General features: G+C 35.2%; 1 protein-coding gene across 1 annotated transcript in view; it reads left to right on the top strand.

Moving 5' to 3' along the window:
* Positions 1-11,452, top strand: part of LOC123527054 (uncharacterized) — a 491,978-nt gene that overhangs the window by 474,813 nt on the left and 5,713 nt on the right. The gene's annotated exons all lie outside the window — the stretch shown is intronic.

Genomic DNA, 11,452 nt, shown 5'->3' with positions numbered 1-11,452 from the left:
ATCACGTGGTGGATCACTTGGTAGATCACGTGGTGGACCCGTAACGACCATCGGCAAATTACGGATTCTCAGCATGCGATTTCGGCATTCTCTGTTGTTTTTTTTTTACGGAAAACCATGTTCGTGCAGGTTTATCAGGGTCTTCACATTTCGCTATTCAGTCAGTAAATATTCTGTAAACACCCCTTTGAATAACAAGTGGTACGGCCTAAATTGAATGATGGACCAGTCCGTTTTAGAAAGTTAGCAGGGTAAAGGTTAAGAAGATTCAGCATTTATATATGCTTTTTATAGAGGCAAAATTTGGCTTATCAGCTGATGACGTATGTTTACGAGAATTGATAGTGTTGAAAGGCATGTGTCAAGAATAAGTCCGCTTGAATTAGCAGAAACAAACGACACAACATCGATTAACTTTATGAAAACATTACTAATCATTAAAAAAATATGGTGTGCCGGTATTGTGTTGTGTTTTGCTTATTCAGCCATTTTTCTAAACTTAGGCAGCAACAATTTTTTTCAACACTATCGGTGAGCATATGGATATATATCACCAGAAGCGAATTAGGGACTAATAAGCCCTGATGGGTTGTATAAAAAACTATGTGAATACTAAAAAAGGAGACATTTGAACTTTTATTATCAAACTGGTTGAAACGCGGAACTGCTCAAAGACGGCCGTTCTATTCAATTACAAAATTGAGTAAAGGTAACATATTACACGGGCACTCATTGCGATATTTTTTAAAAGGTCATAAATAGGAAAATATGAATTTATTTTATCAGGATGTTTTTAACTAAACCCAAAATTTTTATCAAGTATTGAGAAGTGTAGTCCATTTGCACGGGTATATAATCCTCCAAACTGATGTGACGAATAAAATAATTGAGCCGCACCATGAGAAAACCAACATACTGCGTTTGCTACCAGCATGGACCCAGACAAGCCTGCGCTTACGGCCCAGGCTGGACAGGATCTATGCTGTTCGCTAATGGTTTTTCTGCTTTAAATAGGCTTTGAAAGCAAACAGCATGGATCCTGACCAGACTGCGCGGATGCGCAGGCTAGTCTGGATCTATGCTGGTCGCAAACGCACTACATGTATGTTGGTTTTCTTATGGTGCGGCTCATATTCATATGGAGATACAGTTGGCAAGACGTCTTATTTATAAACTCTCACGCTAGTTACGAATAATCTCATTTTTGCATTTACTCAGCAAAAGAAAATTCAATAAAAAAGAATAGATAAGGGTAGATTTCCCGGAAGCACAAAGCACCAAAATCATACCCTTAGAGCCACGTATTTGCAAAGGTTCGTGGACTTTGGACCGTTTTAGCTAAACGCTTGTTAATTAAATCAAGTGAAAGTCATTTCCTAGAATTTTTCGCTACGGACATATTTGTGTTTTTTTTACTTCACATATATCTACTTGAATATTAATTTTACTCTACGGTATATTACTATGGCCGATCTAAAGATACAGGCAGGATAAATAAATGACCAAATGAAACAAATTATGAATTAATTTTCCTGATAAATTACATTTATTGACAGTTTTTCTTAAATGTTTCGTTTAGTACATATAATGCAAAATAACTGTCATAAATAGTTACATAAATTCCAAAATTCATTTCTTTATGTCCGAGAAAATTAACGTTTAACATACTAAAAGTGTAAAATTATTGCACATTTTTATCATAACTTTTTTTCACTGGACAGCATTTTTCTTTCTTTTTTTTTTTTACTGCATTTGTGGCCTAGATCAAATACAACAGAACAAAAACAAAAATCCATGTTTTTACTGAGACATGGTCCGTAACGGAGCAAGGGTATATTGAGATTTTTGGAACTTAGTCAATCGTTCAAAAGGTTCTTTTTGATGTTGTCTGAAAGTGGCAATATATGCCTCGGATGTAAGATATTTCCGTATTTGAGAGCTGCAGACCTAGACATTTCAGAAATATTTTCAAAATGAATTTCATGAAATAAATGTTGATTCTACGGAAGCGTAATAGGCCCATCAGGCGCTAATACGTTTTACTACGTTACGGTAGCGGAAAGGATATAGACTGATTCTCTTTGCAAAAAAAAAAAAAAAAAAAAAAAAAAAAAAAAAAAAAAAAAAAACACTTATTTCTAGATCTAATATTGTATCCGAAATGTTTTTCTTTTGCTTATTTTGGATAGCCTATATTGGTACATATGATAGCCTACACCTTATATTAACATATAATGTAGATATGAACTAACACTATAACATGCATACACCTTGCATAAAACACTTTATTCAATTAACTCGAATCGCCGGGTAGCGTCCAAAACTATTCATCTTTATATTAAAATTCAAAGGAAAGACTCTAGGATACGCCATTAAACATAGTCTGGGGGCATTATTTTGGTACTCATAAAATACATTTACAACATGAAACGCTACGTTTTTAAAGCATGAAGGATTGAGTAGAAGGCTAAGCTTATTTGAAACTCTCTCCTTAATAATTTTCAGAGATGTTTCAATTTGTCGACATTTGTTGCTAATTTAATAACATTCAAATTATAAACCCAATTAAGATATCAATTAAATTATAGCTTTCAAATGCTGAAAAATGATTTTCCACGCTACTATTTTTCTCTTTAATTATTTTAAGCAGTTGTTGCATTTTGTCGACTTTTTCGATTGTTTTGCTAATCTAATAACACTAAAAGTAATTCGACAGTTCAAATTTTATGTATAAACCCAAATTAAGATATCAATATGGCTTTCAAATGCTGAAAAATGATTTTCCACGCTACTGTTGTTATCAAAATATTTTCATCATATGGTTATCAAAATATTTCTTCATGCATTAAATCAGTCCGCGTTCGAGCAAAATGGTGTAATGATATGTTTTGTTGTGAGCATTCCATATCAAATTCACCATAAAGAACATGTGTTACCATGTAAACAATTTTTAGAACGATCTGTTTGTTATAATTCTTTCGCTTGTATTATACACTGGTTATTATAAAGTCTTGAACACCACAGGAAAAGGAGTGGTTTTCTGTAGAGTTGATCATGTAGATAACAAATTGTATGAAGTCCTGACCATATGCTACACAAAAATTGACGTGAAGTCGATCTACGATCACCAAGCAATTGTGCTGCCACATTTTGATGTACTACTTCACACTGAAAAAAAATTCCAATAAAAATAGTATACAGTGAAAGAATTCAAACACAAAAATATTCTGAGTTTAATATTGTAGTCTGAAATAAGGTATCTGCTGTACATTATTTCTTTAACCCCTTACCCTAATAAAATTCTTTAATGAACTTGTCCATCTTTCAATTTTGACAGTACCATTATCTGTTAAAAGGGATGCGTACCAAAAAGCTATTGACTGAAAGGCGAACTGAAAGTCGAACATTCTGTTGCTCAAATTTAACGACTGATTTAAAATTAATTTTAACAGACGATTCTCCTGTTAAACTAATCAAGGTTAGGAGCTCCGTTAAAATTCAACAGAGTTTTCCAAGATGGCTGCCGTTCTATTATCAAAGTGAGGAAGCAACGTGAATATAGGTACACAACCCATATATAAAACCTTAGAGACAATGAAATGTTGGAAAGATATAGTTTTTTTTTTAAAAAAATGGTATTGATTATCTTGAAAATTTGTTGTTAAATGACCTTAAGAGACCAACAAGTCGTAGTAGTGCTATAGCCCCTAAGCAACAGATTCTAATAACCCTTATATTTTTTTTGCCACTGGTGCCATGTACCAAGTCAGTGGCATTACTACGGGCTTTAACAAAGGGGCCGTTAGTCGGACTGTTGGTGGTGTGACAGATGCATTAATTGGTCACTTGAAATAATTTGTAAAATGGCCAACTCCAGATGAGAAAAGAAAAAATTCTACATAATTTTACCAGCTTGCCGGCTTTCCGAACGTTCTAGGCTGCATCGACGGCACGCATATCAGGATACAGGCACCTGCAGTTGATTGGGCATTGTACGTGAATGGAAAATGCTATCACAGTATCACTGTTCAAGCAGTTTCTGGCGACCAAGGTAAATGCCATTTTAAAATTTTAAAATAGAAATCATTTGTTGATCTAGGTCAAAATCGCTTACAACATGTTCGCTGACGACAGCCTACTTTCCCGGGAAATTATGTCCCAACAAGACGTTGACCGCCTACAGAACGATCTCGCAGCACTTGAGAAAAGGGAACAGGATTGGCAGATGTCATTTTACCCAGAAAAGTGCACTGTCATCAGAATATGTACCAACACCACATACACTTTAAAGCCACGGCCAAGTCCTGCAGACCACCGACAGCAGCAAGTACCTAGGAGTCTGAGTGAAGATCTGAGCTGGCAGAAGCATGTGGACATCACGACCAGGAAAGCCAACAGAACCCCAAGGTTTCATTCGCCGCAGTTTTGGTGACTGCATCAAGCAAGTGAAAAGCACTGCATACACAGCTATGGTCAGGCCAACCCTTGAGTATTCGTCCACCGTATGGGACCCAAGGCCTCAGGCACTGAAACACAAACTGGAGCAAGTCCAACGTAAAGCCGCCAGGTTTGTCCGTTCAGCATACACCGACCATACACCAGGATGCGTGACAAAGATGGTACAAGACATAGACTGGAAGTCATTCGAACAACGGCGTTACCTCGCAAGACTTTCAATGCTATTCAAAATTCATCATCATCTGGTAGAAGTCTTCGGGCAGCTGAAGCACTTCAGCTTAACGACAGTATAAGCCGTGGCTCAAACCGTTTCAGACAGACAGCGGATGCAACCACCATCTGCAGGGACTCCCTCTTCCCCCACACTATAAGCGACTTGAATCGCCTCCCGAAACGGACCACTGACTGCACCACGACAGAGGCGTTTCAAGCCAGCCGGGGAGCTCTCGCACCACACCACTAGACCAGACGCCTTGTAAATAGTTTTAACCTGCACGACACTTTTACAACTCTTTTATTGGGCCCGCACAGAATTTTACACAGGGTTTTCGACATTCCGACACGGATTCCATCCCTTACGCCGGATGATGATGAACATAAATGACTATATACTGGCTTCGGATACGGCCCTGACCCATAGCTGACTAACAATACGGCTCTGGAGACAGTAACGAAAGGGCCACCACGTGAGGCCGACATTGCCATCTGGCAATAATGAAAACCCCAAGAAAACCCCTAAATGACGTTTGTATTGTTTGATTTATTTAGTATATAAAATACATGGTATGGTACAACACAAATTAAAACAATTTTCAAATATCACATATACAATGACTAGGAATTAAAACATATTGAAAGACAATTGAGAATCATTACTAACAAAAAATACCAATAACTGCTGAAATAAAATACCAGGACATGTATTCATATACCCAGCATGACATAAAAGAGGGGAATGTGAAACTCCTTATTTCCATTGTGGTCCTGGATGAATGATGACAAGTCCTAGCAAGGCACAACAACTTTGTAATAAATGGTGGTAACTGGAGAAGTTTTCAGCAGTTTAAAAAAGTATCACAGTAAAGGAATCACAGTATAAATAGAAAAGACAAATGTAAACTACAAGCTATGTAGAAGATGATTTTTTACTGAAACCTTGAACTGCTGCATGTCTGCAAAATTTTTAACATTATGTGACAAATTATTCCACAAAGAAAAACCTTTATAGCAGAATGACTTTTTACCAAATCCTTTGACTTTAGGAATGCTGAAGCATGACCCTTTACTAAACCTGGTATTGTTAATGGACTTAACGTCATTTTACAACGTAATTCTATGAAAAAAATCATAAAATCTTGATTTTTATCTTCATTTTATTTTATTTTTTCAAAAAAAAACATGCCTAGGGATATTTTAACCTCCTTGTATTAACGATACCTTTATTGATATTTTTACATACAATATATCTGAGGTCCAAAATTAGGTGAGGCAGACTATAATAGGTATTTGTACTGATACAGAGCGTAACTGCATATTTACTTATCACACGTTTGTTATTTTTGTTGGGTTTAACGTCACACCGACACTATTACAATTATCTCATGCGGCGACTTTCGAACTTTTTTTCATTATTTCATAAAGGTCGGGTATCTTGATAGAACCACCGACCTTCCGTTAGCTAGATGGATGTCTTCTTCATATGAAGAATTCTACGCTCGAGCCCACATCAGTGAGGGGCAAGTTATTTGAAGTCAGCAGCCTTAACCACTAGGCCACGGAGGCCACGTAAGAAAAAACTAAATTGATAATGATGAGGAAATGAAATGAGCATTTTGAACTAAATCATTTCATTGATAAAATATTGTTTGATTAATGAAATCTATACAAAAATAATTTAATCAAGTGAAATTACAGTTGGCTGGGTTTGATTGAGGTTTTTGTGAGAGGTAATAAAACGTGGAACACCTTTCACGCCCTCAACACCGGCTTATTACATACTGAATAACTCCATTACCAGAAAAGAACTAATTCATGAAAGTAATATTAGGTCCTGAAAAGAGAAATATGTTTCACTTTGGAAGTAAGTCAGTACATCTTCACCATGTTACATTTCAAACTCATCATTTAAAACTACATGTAATTGTTAGTGTTGTAAAAGTTTTCATTTCAATGAAAATTACTGAGAAAATTTTGACAACGGTTTCTCTTAAAGAAAATTTCTGCTTAACAAAGAAATGTATCTTCATATTGCCTTGGATCAGCGACTTTTAGAATGATATATGTGATGAACAATTCACTGCCTGCATCACTTACCTGCATAGCATGTAAGCCTGCATAGAATGTAAGCTCATTAAAGCCATTTCATAGAATCTTATTCTATGAGCTGTTACTATCTACTACAATATATTTCAGCGATCATTAGGGTATGTCACTATGCCCGTTCCGATAAGTGTATGAACATATTGAGATTGGTATTAAAATATGAGGACCAAGAACTGAAGCAAAACATGCATTAAATTGTACGACAAACTGGTTCTTAAAATTTCTTCAGTTTTCAATTCACAACATATAATTGGCATAAATTATTACGATTCATTATAAATTCAAAATATTTAACTGAAAAACAAGTTCTTCTTAATTTTCATTCCTGAGAAAATTTTCTAATATTGTAAAATTTAACAAAAACTGCATATTTTTAATACATTTTTTTTTGCTTCGACGGGCACCGTGTTTCCTTTTACTGTATAGGTAGTATTATAATATAATACTCATCAGAAAGAAATCATAAAAATAATGTATATCCATGCTTTTATTCTGAAGCATTTATATATTTCTTGAATTTAAGTTCATTTCTCATAGAGGCCGTAACTTTGCTATCCACCTGTATTGTAGTCATCTTTGGTTGTCTTCCTGTGTCGACGTGGATAAGAACTGAACTTCTACTGTGTTCATTCGTAGCTTTACTATAAAAAGCTGCATTTTCTTTACAACACAGACACCTCTTTTACATTGCATTTGCCTTTCCTTTAGCTAGAAACTGTCCAGTTCGCTTATTAATGACTAAAACATGTTTACATTTAGTTTGTTGCCATTACGCGAATACCCGATATTTTCTGAAAAATATTTAACTTTTTATTCAACGAAAAACAGAATGTATATGTAACGGACCGGCTACTGCGCAATAGGTTGCGCTGTGACAGCTGCCGTAAATGACATTAAACACATAATAGTAAACAATGTACTGGACCACATAAACGCCTACTAAATCCTTGTGGACAATCAGTATTGTTTTCAAGCTCGGAGGTCATGTGGACCTAGCTGTAGGGACCAAGATGTTGCTATCATGGATTTAAGCGAGGTCCAATGTGGTGGGCATACCGTTTAACTAGGGTAAAACTTTATTTCCCTGGTAACCGTGCACAACAGGTACTTGTAGATGGAATAACCTGAAGCATGGCACTCCTAGTATCATTACTGTTTGTAAACAAAGCCATATGAATGGGATAAATGTACAGTCCGCGAACGATAATAAAAATGGCGCGAAAATGTCAGGCGAGTCAAAGACAGATAATTTAGGTTGGTCAGATGTCACGGTAAATTAGATAGGAATTCGTATGATACTTTTCAAATAGAAATCAACATTTACTTGATTGGCGAAATAACTCAGGTGGCTAAGCTGTCGGTTTTCAAATGCAGCGCGAAAATAGCACGAGTTCGAAACTCGCAAGAGGTTTATTTTCTAAGGAAAAGTTTTATGTAGCCCTGCTTTATGTTTGTTTTATATCAGTTTGATTCTCAGTTTGTCTTCTCTTTTTTTCCTTTAATCTTATTACGTTTATTTTTTTTCTATTTTTTTTCTACTTTGTTTTAACTTGTTTTATTATCTGTGAAATTTTAATCAGTAAAATTCATTTCATTTCCGGCTCGTCCGCTGTATCTGTTGCAGAATCGTCAGTTGTGTCCGTTTCAGAATTTCAGAATAATGAAATCGCTCATCAGAAGCTTTTTTCAATGTTCGCCATTTCGAGCTATGGAATGGCATGTTGGTGTATAATGTGGGGATAGTGTACTTACATTCCATCGGTAAAAATTGGACGTTCACAAAGAACCCGTGTATGCTGTATTACCGTATTATTTTTAAAGCCAGTTGAAAAACCGGTATTGTATCTATGCTGAAAACAGGTAAAAGGTATACTTCAACCCAGTATCGAACTCCGGACCTTTGGCGTCATACCTAGCGGTCTAACCCATTGCGCTAATACAGTACTTCGTTCATCGAGTCTCAGTTTAAGATACTATTCCATATCGTCTATGCGTGATTTACCTAAACTGGTAGATACTCAGTTATCAACTGCTGTAAACACAATGTTTTATTTGGAACAACAGAGTTAATTGACAGGGACATCCTCATGTCCTACAAGCTATCGCTGGTATATTAGCGAAATTGATTATTTCACTAAATCAACTAAAAGACTATATTTAACTCAATCAAATAAAAGGTTTTGTTTCATATCTATATGATTAAATTGCCTTAATAAAGATAAAACACAAAAGTGGATATTTGGAAGAAATAGAGGTCACAAGGTAAATTTCTCGCTCCACTACACAGACATTTTGCTAGATACATCCCATAATGAGGCCTGAGTTTTTTCAGACTTCAGTGATTTATACACTACAGAATGAATGGTGTTCACAGACAAACCCCATCGATGTTTCAACATGTCACACTTTAATTCAGCAAGAGATTTGTCCTAACTCCGAAATGAACAATGTTTATTGTAAGGAATGTCCTTGTTACATTTCTTTACTCAAGAGTTCTACTTTTAATTCAAAGCAATTTTCTTTTATCTAAGCATATTCACTTTAAGAATTTAAAACACTAATGAACAAAGTTTAATCAAGTGCTTTGACAGTATCATGAAGATGACGTGAATAAATTTATAATTCAAAAAGGAAAAAAAATAAACATAAGTTATAGTGCAAAGCAACTTGACTTAAGAATTAAATGCTATTTTTGTACGTTTTTAAACCACACTGGGACTTCTTTTAAATCAACGAATCGCACTGCGATTTTTGGAAGAGTTGCAAGGAGTCTAAATGTGGTTTAAACCAGTATAAACGCAAAAAATATCATTCATTTTTTTTGAGACCCAATATTTGTAAGCCCGTTTATTCCTTTACATACATACATGTAAAACATTCACATACACAGATTCCTTAATCCAGCAAACACACGAACGCACGCACACACACACACACAAAACAATGCAACAAAATGCAACAGCTCATGTGTACCTAAATAGAAAGAATTTATAAAAATATATCCGGGTATTCTTTATATTTCCTTACATTAATTCCAACAGAACATCAGGCCGTGCTTCCGCACCGATTTCAGCAGTATCAGTATCAGTTGCGCCCTCGTGACATAATTCCTTAGCATGAAAACTCCAAACGATGATTTTATTCAGCGACAAATCACAGAGTGAGATCTATTATTTCTTAGATATACAATAATGCATTCAAGACCTGGCCCCGGTTTCACAAAAAAACTTAAGTTTTTACTCATATTTCAACTCAAGTTATAACTTAAGTCTGATAAACGACTCAGCTGAGTGATTATGTTTGAGAGCGTTTCACAAAAAATCTTAAGTTATTGCTCAGTTGAGTGAAAACTTTCGACTCAAATCTTTCAATATTCTTAATGATATAAGCTACAATTCCGATAGCTCTTCAGACCTCGCGCAACAGAAGGAAGAAAAGAAGTAAAATTACTAAAATACACCGACCATCTCCGTCAAATATCGTTGCACAAAACAACAAAAGCGGTACAATTTTCGGTATGGATGAATTCGATAAAAAAACACAACATTATCAGATCACATCATCAGGTACTGATTATTTGTAACATTATTGCTATGATTGTGACCCCATACTTTAGATTACATTGATGTCATTATTGGCAGTGGCTGGGGATCCGGTTAGTCAAAATAATTCGACGTTCAGATTGTTTTATATTTGTGACGGGCAATCAAAACGTCAAACTTTGAAAGACGAAAATAATGGAAGATAAATCACAGTACACAGTCATTTAAAGATATTGGTTTTATCGCTTGCGAGTATTGGCGTGTAGTCTTCTGTAGACAGGGTAAATGTTAATTGTGTACAGCAGGCTACATACATAGGTTTAAATCACCAGAAAATTCGTAATTTTGGATATTATTTGGTAATTTTGGCATAAATCAATGAGAAATCTCAATATTTCCTAGGATCACGTCAAATTAGTTGGACTAGGGATCCGGTAACCGGATGAATTTAGCCTTAGGCAGTGGCTAGGGGTTGAGTAACCGTCTAGAGGTCCGGAAGTTATCGTACCCCTACACAACCCTTTTAGGACTGTCTAGAGGCCCAGTAATCAATATGAATAGTGTTTGCAGAGAGGAAACTTTCATTTATCTAGCAAAACATGTGTTGATTTCAAAATATTGCTGTCGTTTTTTTCTAGTCATAGCTTCTATTCCATCTAAACAGCTGATGGCATGTATTGACAAGCGGACTGAGGCCTGATAGGGGTAGCCAAATTCAGAGCTCTTTGTATAGATCTAGTTTTTTTTTCATGGTATTAAAAACATTGAAAAAATTTGTAATCCTTTAACCCGGAGAAAAACACTATTGCGAATTTGATGAATTATTAAAAATAATTAAGTCATTTGTGCATAATAATGGATCTTTCATCAATTTCTTGTTTTTCTCAGGATTGAATGATTAAAATAATAAATAAAATTAAGCTTTTCTTTAGTATTTTAAATTTGGATTATGCTCATAATTTGATGAATTCGTTTTAACTGCTAAAATAAATAACGGTGACTAACGGAAATCGCAGTAGAGTTTTCATATCTCCAACACAAGTGAGAACTATTTTTAAAAATAGATTTGCCATTTGATATTTACCAAAAAATTAACATAAATTATAAAAGTGTAATAAACCAATACATAT

Source organism: Mercenaria mercenaria, chromosome 14 (assembly GCF_021730395.1).
Source record: "Mercenaria mercenaria strain notata chromosome 14, MADL_Memer_1, whole genome shotgun sequence".
In the NCBI taxonomy this organism is placed as follows: Eukaryota; Metazoa; Mollusca; class Bivalvia; order Venerida; family Veneridae; genus Mercenaria; species Mercenaria mercenaria.
The sequence above is the reverse complement of the archived record's forward strand: the minus strand, read 5'-3'. Positions and strand labels throughout refer to the sequence as shown.